Consider the following 10,579-nt stretch of genomic DNA (forward strand, 5'->3'; position numbering starts at 1 on the left):
AAACTCAAGAATCAGATATAGGGGTAAGGACCTGATAGAGAAATGACCAGTGACCTCCTGTCTCTGTCATTCCTCCATCCAAAACGGGCCAAGACCCTCTCTAAGCCCCACCCTATTAGAAGCTAGCTCCACCTGCTGGTTCAAAATGAACTTTGTTGTTAGTCTCAGGAGTGTCAGAATGCAATCAAAATATTGCACTACAGAAAAAGGAAAGGCATTGGCTGCTCTTCCACAGGACCCAGGTTCATTCCCACCACCCACATGGTTGGTGGCTCACAACCATCCAGAACTCCAGTTCCAGAGGAATCCAGTGACCTCTTCTGGCCTCATCAGTCACTGCAAGCATGTGATGCACAGGCAGGCAGGCAAAATGCCCATACATATCTAAAAACGGACAAGAAGTGCTGCCAAGAGCGAGAAAGGCAGCAGACTGCTCACGGGTGAGAAAGCAGACGGAGGGAAGACAGAAGGAGGCTCCTCAAAAGTGCAGACAGCGCTGCCTGTGGCCCGGCAGCCTCGCTGTGGGTTTAGGTCCAGAGGAAACGAAACAGCGGTTCTGAAAGGACATTGGTGACACTCTTCATAACAGCCAAGGATCCTCCTGAAAGCCACTCTGTCTGTTAGTTCAATCCTTCAGACATAATTCTGGAAGGGAAGGTTCAGCCTTTAAAAACGTTTTTGGCTTTTGGTGTTTTGGGTTTTTGTTGTTGTTGTTTTTGTTTTTTGTTTTTGTTTGTTTGTTTGAGAAAGTATCTCACTATGTAGCCCTGACTGTTCTGTGACTTCCTATGTAAATCAGGCTGGCCTTGATTCCTGAGTTCTGGGACTAAAGACATATTCCACCACACCCCCCAAAAACGAGACTCAGTTTTTGCAGGTCGTCCTGTGACCTCCCTGTGTGCCAGGGCAGGTGTGCACCTTCCCAAAGCAATAGCGCGGTAAATGCGCCTAAAATGCTTACAGCTGGTGTTGCCTTGCCTCTGCTCACCCTCTATGGTCAGCCCGCACTTCCCAAGCTATCCAGTCTCGTCAAACTTTTGTTGCTCCTTGATTAAGCAATGTGGAAATGTTTATTTTGTCCAAACACTAAACAGATGTGCATTTTCCCCTTTTCTGAAAGCCATAGGCCCACAATTGTAATCTTGTATTTGAGAGGCAGAGGTAGGAAGAGCTCCATAAATCTGAAGTCAGCCTGGTTTACATAGCAAGTTCCAGGCCATCTAGGAATACATATAGAGACCTTGTCTCAACAAACAATACATTTTTAAAAAATGCTAATTGCAGCCTGGTAGTGGTGGCGCACGCCTTTAATCCCAGCACTGGGAGGCTGAGGCAGGCGGATCACTGTTTGGTGGAGGCCAGCCTGGTCTATGGAGCTAGTTCTAGGTTAGCCAGGGCTACACAGAGAAACCTTGTCTCAAAAAAAAAACACCCCCCCAAAAAACCTAATTGCCAGACTACTCTAAGGTCTTTGTTTCTGATTTTGTGGCACTAAGGGTCTTGAGCAAGCCGGGTTTTCCCCAACCCTTTGTTGTTTGGTTGGTTTGGCTTTTATATTTTCTTCCTCATTTACTTTATTTATTTGTATGTGTGTGTAAGTGGGCATATGAAAGCAGCTTTACCTGCTGAGCCATCTCACTGGTCCTGTTTTTGTTTTTTGAAAGAGTCTCATGTAGCCTAGGCCAGGCTTGATTGCTATGTAAAGCCAAGGATGAACTTGAACTTCTAATTCTCCTGCCTACGTCTCCCCAATTTTAGGATTACAGGCATGTGCCACTGTGTCTGGTGTGTGTGGTTCTGGGGTTGGAACCCAGGATCTCATGCATGTAAGATGAACCAACAGCCACATCACCAGCCCTGTTACCTTTCTAATATAATAATTTTTTCATTTACTTTTTATGCATGTTTACAATTTATTTTTCACAATGTAAACAAGGTATCTTTATTATATCTACTTCAAATCTCCTCTCCCACTTTCCTGGGGATCACCAACATATTCCATTTCCATTTTTGCCATCTTTTTGGAGGTATTGTTTTATAACCCACCAAGTCTGTTAGTGATGCTGATTGATCTTGCTTTCCTGTTCTTGTGCAGGTGACCACAGCTGTCGTAAGTTCTAGAGTATAATGGCTGTGTTATATCCAGAAGACAGCATTTGTGCAGGTGACCACAGCTGTCGTAAGTTCTGGAGTATAATGACCGTGTTATATCCAGAAGACAGCATTTCACGGGCCCTTGCATCATCCAACTTTTACATACTTTCCCCTCCCCGTTCCTCAGTGTCCCTGAGACTGGGAGGATGTGTGAATGTAGCATGGATATCCCATTTGGGACTGGGCAGTCGACGATCACATTCCTAGAGTCTCTGCATTGACTGTTGAGCACTGAAAAGAGAAGTTTCTTGGCCAAGGCTGAGGGTAAAAGTGATCTGTGCGTACAAGCCTAAATATCCACAAGGCAGTTTTGTCAATATGTCCGTTAGCAAGACAATGTTTAATAGGCTCCCCTTGGGCCTGTGACCTCCTGAGCCATGGCTTTGACCGGGTTTGCAGCGCCAGGCGTGAACTGGCTCCTGGGGAGCAGACCTCAGATCTGGTCTAAAAGGGCTTGGTTGCTCCCACAGCGTTTGCGCACCCTGCCTGGCCAGTTAATGTTGCAGCAGGCAGCATTCACTGTTGGGTTAGTGTTTGGATTTTTTTTCAGACTGGGTATTATTACACTGTGTCCTAGAACTCACTCGGTAGACCACGCTGGCCTCAAACGTAAGGCAATCATCCTGTCTCAGCCTCTTAAGTACTGTGACTACAGACATGATATCTGACCCAAGTTCATCCATTCTTTCTCTCTCCACTCCTCCCTCTTTCCCTGTGTATGATGTGTGCCTGCTTATGAGTGTGCAAATGGCGCAGCGTGAACGTGGAGGTCAGGGGACAATCTTGGGTGTCAGTCCTCGTTTCTATCTTAGGACACGTTCACTTGCGCTTCGTCTGCGAGGCTGATGGTCCTTTAGATCCAGAGGTGGTTCTGCTTCTCTTCCCTGTCACTGTGGCAGAGCTGGGATTACAGATATGCACACCATTGCATCTGGTGTTGTGAAGGTTCTGGGCAGCCAAACTCAGGTTCTCACACTTATATGGTAAACACTTTCCCACAGAACCATCCCAAGTCCCAAAGTTTTTCAAGATCAGAGTCCACATATAAATACATGTAGGCATGCATACCCACTCTCCTCACAAAGAGCAGCATAGTTCACGTAGCTCAGTGACAGTCTTTATCTCTACCCCAGAGTGGCATCAAATCTGTAAATAAAACATGAATGTACTGTGCATACCTCTATCCCAGCACTCAGGAGGCTGTAAATAAAACATAAACACACACTGTGCAAGCCTGTATCTTAGCACTGAGGAGGCCATAAATAAAACATAAACACACATAGTGCATGCCTGTAACTCAGCACTCAGGAAGCAGCGTTGGATCAGAAGCTCTGGCTATTCTTGGCTCATGGTGACTTCAAGGCCAGGCTGGGATACATAAGACACTACCTCAAAGAAGAAAATAAACATCACAAATAAATAAAACTCAAGTTTCTGTTTACTCTCTAAGGTGCACTTGAAGATCATGGTTATGGGACTTGGGACATAGCTCCACAGTAGAGCACTTGCCTAGTACATGCAAAGCCCCGAAATCTACCCTCAGCCCTGAGAAGGGCAGGAAGAGAAGGAGAGGGAGGGAATTGTGGCTTTCAATGAGCTTTATTCTGCTAAGTGAAGTCCACATAGAGAGAAGACCTGGGTAGGCGAGGTTTAAAACAATCCTTCACGAGACAGGGCTGAATGTAGCCATGAGAGGTCTGTCTTCCTAACAACGAGTGCTCACTGGTGCTTCTCTCTTCCTGACCCTGACTGTTTATCCAGTGTGGGTAGGCAAAGTCTGGGAGGGAAAGGGGGTGCCCTGTGGCAGGGATGGAGGTTCCCCCTCAGCTCTGAAAAATGGGCGCAGTCATGACCCACCATGCTCAGGCTGTGTGGTAGGAGGCAGATGTCCCGCTACTAACAAGTGAGAAAGGAGTATAACCAAATGGTTCTGAAATCCCAACGTAGAAACAAACTCAGGAGAAAATTCCCAAGCCCCAGTGGCTTATTTAGGAGAGGAGCCTGTACAGTGGGTAGACTCTTGGGGTGAGCCATCTAGTTGCTCTCAACAGTGAGTTACAAGTAGACCCTGTGTGCCCTCCCTATGGTTTGTGACATCAAGACAGGCTGCCTGCACCTTGGCCAAGGTCCCAGTGAAAACAGAGCCAACCGTTGCCCAAGAAAGCCACCTGCTTGCTTGTCATTGCATTTGTACAGGCTCTGCCTAAAGCCAGCCCACTCCCAGTTGTCCCCAAAGTACAGCCAGCCTGACTTCTCATCCAACTCCTCCTCAACCATAAAGATCTGACTCAAAAGCCAATGCCTTAGTGAAGTTGTCCTGCTGCCCTGCCCCCTCTGCAAACACGCTTGCTGTTAGTGCTCCACTCCAGCAGTGCTCCGCTCCTACGGCTCCTCCTGTGATCATATGAATGACTAGATCACATGGTTTTTGTTGTTTTTTTTTCTTGGGGGGGGCGTTTCGAGACCGGGTTTCTCTGTATTGTTTTGGAGGCTGTCCAGGCACTTGCTCTATAGACCAGGCTGGCCTCGAACTCACAGAGATCCACCTGCCTCTGCCTCCCGAGTGCTGGGATTAAAGGCTCACATGGCTTTTTTGATTTTTGATTCATTGGTTTGTTTTGGGGGAATAGTCTCATATAACCCAGGGATGGCTTTGAGCTCACTGTATAGCAGGAGATGATCTTAAATTCTGTGTGTGTGTTCCTGTGGAGGATGGAGGATACCATGCTCATATATGCTATATGCACCGCTTCTGCCGTATTCCCTTAAAACAGGGTCTCTTACTGGACCTGGAGCTCTCAGGCTTTTTTGGGGGGGGGGAGGTGACTGGGCTGATGGCCAGCAAGTACTAGTGACCCTCTGTCTCCACCACCTTCCCTAACTCCTAACAGCACTGGGGTAACAGGAGAGCATGGCCACACCCAACATTGTCATATAGGTGCTGGGAACCAAAACTCAGGTCCTCATGTTTGCACATGTGTTCTTACCTGTGGAGTCCCTTCCCTAGTCTCTGACCTCGAACTTGTGATCCTCCTACCTCTTCCTCCTGCATACTGGGATTACAGGTGTTTGCCACTATGCCTGGCATATGCAGCTGGGGTCACTCTCGGGGCTTTGTGCATGCTGAGCAAGCAAGCCACCAACTGAGCTCCGAGGCCAGGTTGTGTGGCTGTGAAGATGTCAGGGCAGGGGCCCTCCACTGCCGCCATACATATCATCTTTGCAGTGCTGGAGCCCAACATCCAGGGCTGCGGGATGGATGCATGGTTACTGCACAGGAGTACACGTGCATGAGTGAATTCTAAAACATGCTCTGGAGATGGTCAGAGGCCTAGCACCGAGGAGGCCTTCCCGGTTAGACAGGTTTCTAGCTGTTTGCTGTTTTGCTCTGGGTAGTCTCACTGTGTGGCCCAGGCTGGACTCAAGTGCCTTCCAGAGTAGCTGAGATTATAGGCATGACCTATGGTGACCAGATTGTGACCAGCGGTAATAACCGTGTGGCGTATAAACAGAGAAGTAATATCATTTACTAAACACACTAATGCACTGTGCCCAGCAGAAAAACTCCCTTGAGTTAAACTGTTGACATTTGGGGTGCGTTAGTTACATCGGAGCCTACCCCATAATCCCAGCAATCAGCAGGCTGAGTCATCAAACCAGTTTGAACTACATATATATCAAGACTCTGATTTGTTTCCTTTTAAGGTCTGGAGCCATGGTGCATGCTTTAATCGAGGCAGAGGCAGAGGCGGAGGAGGCAGAGGCAGAGGCAGGTGGATCTATGTGAACTTGAGGCCAGCCTGGTCTGCAGAGTGAGTTCCAGAATAGCCGGAGCTACATAGAGAGACCCTGTCTCTAAACAAACAAATGAACAAACAAATAATTAAAAGTTTGAAAGGGCCAAGACAGGAGCACAGTCATTAACTGCTACAATTCCAGGGAACCCAGTTTGATTCCCAGCATCCGCATGATGGTTCATAACCATAACTTCAGTCTCAGGGGATCTGACACCCTTTTCTGGGCACCATGCATGCAGATGGTACATAGACATGTATTCGGGCAAATGAGGAGGAGGACGCAAAGGAAGACACGAAAGAGTACTCAGAGATATTTCTCTGTTTGTGCAACAATTTACTGCTGGCATTAGGAGTATCTGGGGACTCAGTCTTGTCATTCGTCGAGGGTCAGGGACTGTTCTGCTATCAGTTGATGGCAGGGAAGAAGATGAAATCCAACAGCTTGTACAGTCCAGGTCTGGAAGAGGCCAATAGCACTTGTACCCATACTGCAATTAACCGGAGTCCAGTCCTGTGTCAGCCTCAGAACCAAAGGATGCTGGGAGATGTAGTTTGGTTGTATGTCTTGGAAACGAAAGGGAAAAATTCCAACCAGACGTGGGGAATATCAAAACTGGAGACTTGCCTGGCCTGCAAGATGCAGGGAAGAAAAGCTTCAAAGTGGCCCCGAGCCTAGCACGCACCTGTGATCCCAGCGCTTGGGAGGCTGAGGCAGAAGACTGCTGTAAATCAGAGGGCAGCCTGGACTACATGGTAAGTTCCAGGCCAGCCTGATCTACACAGCAAGAGCCTGTCTCAAAAAACAAAACATCGCAATAAAAGATCAACCAGGAGAAAATGATGCTGGCAGGGCAGGATTGGGAGAGCAGCATGAAAGACTGTGGGAAGCTTTTCCTGGATTCAGAGTGAGGCAAGCCAGGCGCTGGGGAGAAAGACCCAAGCAGCAAGGAAGCCTTCATTTTTGCTCCTCCCTCCCCCGCCCTGGGCCTGGTTTGCCTCACCTTTGTCCCCAGTCAAGAGGTGGAGGAAGTGGTGGTGGCGGCGGGGAGCTGGAAGATAGGATGGGCTTTGGCAATCGGCCCCCAAAAGACTGTAGCAAGAGCGGTGTCCAGTGAAGAAACGGAGACCCTGCTGCTTCTTAGACTTGAGCTTACTTCTCTCTCAGGACGGTGAAAGTTTCCCAGCTCAGCACCCCCACCCCAAGCATTCCCCTCCCCCTCCTCCTCTCTCCCTCCCCTCTTTTTCTTTAAAAGCACTTTAGAAAGTATTTATCATTTGGTGTCTGATGCACCAGCTGCTCTTCCGCAGGTCCTGAGTTCAGTTCCCAGCACCCGCACGACGACTCACAACCATCTGTAATAGGATCCAGTGCCCTCTTCTGTGTGCAGGCATACATGCAGATAGAGCGCTCATACACATAAAATACGTAAATAAATAAATCTCTATTTAACGTTTGGTGTGTATGAGTGCTTTGCCTACATGTCTGTATGTGAATCACACGTGTGCCTGGTGCCAGTGGATGTCAGGGTAGGGCATCACATGGCCAGAGCCCTGAGCATGCCAGCTCTGCTCCTCCTCCTCATTCTTCTTAAAACGTTTTAAAAATACGATTTAGCCGGGCATTGGTGGCGCACGCCTTTAATCCCAGCACTCGGGAGGCAGAGGCAGGTGGATCTCTGTGAGTTCGAGACCAGCCTGGTCTACAGAGCGAGTTCCAGGACAGCCTCCAAAGCCACCGAGAAACCCTGTCTCGAAAAATAAATAAATAAATAAATAAAAAATAAAAATACGATTTAATAAAAATGTAAACATAAACAGTTAAGCCAGGCAGCAGTGGCGCACACCTTTAATCCTAGCACTCAGGAGGCAGAGGCAGATCTCTGTGAGTTCCAGGTCAGCCTGGTCTTCAAAGAGATTTCCAGGATAATCTCCAAACTACAGAGAAACCCTGTCTCAAAAAACAAAACAAAACAAAACAAAAACCCAAACAAACAAACCCAAAAAACATAATGTTAAGGTTTATTGTTGCATATGTATTTAATCATCAACAAGGCTTTTTAGATTTATGTGTATGAGTGTTTTACCTGGGTGTGTGTGTGTATGCATGTACATCACATGTGTGCTAGGAACTGAACGCTGGTCCCTCAAGAGCAGCAAGTGCTCTTAACAGCCGAGCCAACTCTCCAGCCCCGAACATATTTACTTATATCATTAAACATTTACATATTTTAGCTAACAATCTGCTAGTAAGGAAATGAAGCAAAGCTCTGTCTGCCAGATTGTTGTTGTTAGTTTTGAGATGAGGGTCTCACTATGTAGACCAAGCTGACTTCCAACTCAGAGATCCTGCTTTCTGGGTGTTGGGATTACAGACGGGCACCACAACATGTAGCACCCAGATTTTTAAAAAAAGATTTATTTTATTTTGATTTATATAAGTGTTTGCCTGCATGTATGTAAGTGAATCATGTGGATGCCTGGTACTCTGGTATGCCAGAGACCCAAGGAACTGGAGCTATAGATTATTGTGAGCTGTTGTGTTTATGCTGGAAACTGAATCCAGGTCCTTTCCAAGAGCAGCAAGGACTCTTAATGGTTGATCCATCTCTCTCTAGCCCTCTAGACTGTTTTTTGTTTTTTTGAGACAGGGTTTCTCTGTGTAATAGCTCTGGCTGTCCTGGGACTAGCTCTGTAGACAAGGCTGGTCTTGAACTCACAGAGATTCACCTGCCTCTGCTTTCCAAGTGCTGGGGTTAAAGGCATGCTCCACCACCGCCTGGCTAGATTTTTTTAAATTAATATTTTGTTATTATATGAAAGATCGTACAATAACCACTTGTGGTGGCATATACCTTCATTCCCAGCACTTGGGAGGAAAAGGCAGACAGATCAATGAAAGCTTGAGATTAGCTTGGTCTACACAGTGGGTTCCAAGCCATCCAGGGCTACATGGTGAGATCCTGTTTTGAAAGAGGTGGGGGTCCCAGGGATACATTTATCCAAAGGACATGGACCATACCTATCAACCACTGCCTCTGCCCCCCTTAGTGACCTACCCCATCTCCCTCCAGATCCCTATCCTTTTCTCCTGCTTTGTTATCAGTAACTCCTTGAGTTCCATTGGTACTGCCCATATACACATGGTACGTGTCCACTGGGGTACCAGCAGGGAGAGTGGCTTTCTCTCCCTCCCTCAGCATCCTCTGATGGGGTGGGGCCCTTCAATGATGAAATGTTGATTGGCTTGCTCTTGTGCAGACAACCTGGCTTCTATGAGTTGATATGCGTGACAGCCATGTCATGCCCAGAAGTTGGCACTTCACAGCTCTCTTTCCTAATCTCTGAATCTTAAAGTCTTTCCACTCCAATTCCATGGTATTTCCTGAGGTTGGTACAGATGACCCATCCACAGCTGAGAACGCGGGGTTATTTATAACCAGTACTTTGACCAGTTATGAGTTTCTGCATCAACCACTATTTGCTACAAAAAGCAGCATCTCTGACTAAACTGCAGAGTAGCACAGATCTATGGGTAAAACCATAAATATTAAAATACAGTTTGGCAACCAGGTGTGGTGACCCACACCTTTGATCCCAGCACTCAGGAGGCAGAGGCAGGCAGTTCTCTGACTTCCAGGCCCGCCTGGTCTACAGAGTAAGTTTCAGTTCAGTCAGAGCTACACAGAAAAACCTGTTGTAGAATAGTATTTTGAAATGTGTTACATTTGTTTATGCTATGAACATTTGCTTAATGATGCAAAGATGTGTTGCATTCTTTTATGCTGCATTTGTTTAACTCTGTGAAGCTGTGATTCTTTGCCTGTCTAAAACACCTGAGTGGTCTAATAAAGAGCTGAATGTCCAATAGCAAGGCAGAAAAAAGGATGGGCGGGGCTGGCAGGCAGAGAGAATAAATAGAAGGAGAAAAAAGGATCAAGGAGCAAGAGAAAGAGGAGGAAAGGAAGACTTCAGGGTTCAGTTGCTCAGCCACCCAGCTACACAACAAGCCATGGAGAAAGAAGAAAAGATATACAGAAATAGAGAAAGACAAAAACCCAGAGGCAAAAGATAAACAGGATAATCTGAGTTAAGAAAAGCTGACTAGAAAAAAGTCAAGCTAAGGCAGGACATTTATAAGTTAAGAAAAAGGTTTTGTGTGTGATTACTTGGGCGTTGGGTGACAGGCTCCCTCAAAGAGTCAAAAGAGCAAAGAATAAAAAACCAAAAAATATACAAACCCTGTCTCAGGAATAAAAAAGAAACAAAGAAACAAAACAAAATTCAGTTTGACAGCATGATGGTTTAACAAAATAACAACAGAAGATTCCACTATAGGGCCTATGTTCTCCCTAATCATAGACTTTGGACCAGGTTCACAGTACCAGGCAAGAAATCCCTCCTGTTGAGCAGGCTTTATATCTAGAAAAACAAGGGATTGGTTATCCCTATAGATGCCATGTCACTATAGCATCAGTGTCTTTTTGTTTTTGCTTTTGTTTTTAAGACAGGGTTTCTTTGTGTAACAGTCCTGACTGTCCTAGAACTTGTTTTGTAGACCAGGCTGGCCTTGAACTCACAGAGAACCACCTGCCTCTGCCTCCCAAGTGTTGTGATTAAAGGACGCATCT

Source organism: Mesocricetus auratus, unplaced genomic scaffold, assembly GCF_017639785.1.
Source record: "Mesocricetus auratus isolate SY011 unplaced genomic scaffold, BCM_Maur_2.0 Super-Scaffold_4256, whole genome shotgun sequence".
Lineage (NCBI taxonomy): Eukaryota > Metazoa > Chordata > Mammalia > Rodentia > Cricetidae > Mesocricetus > Mesocricetus auratus.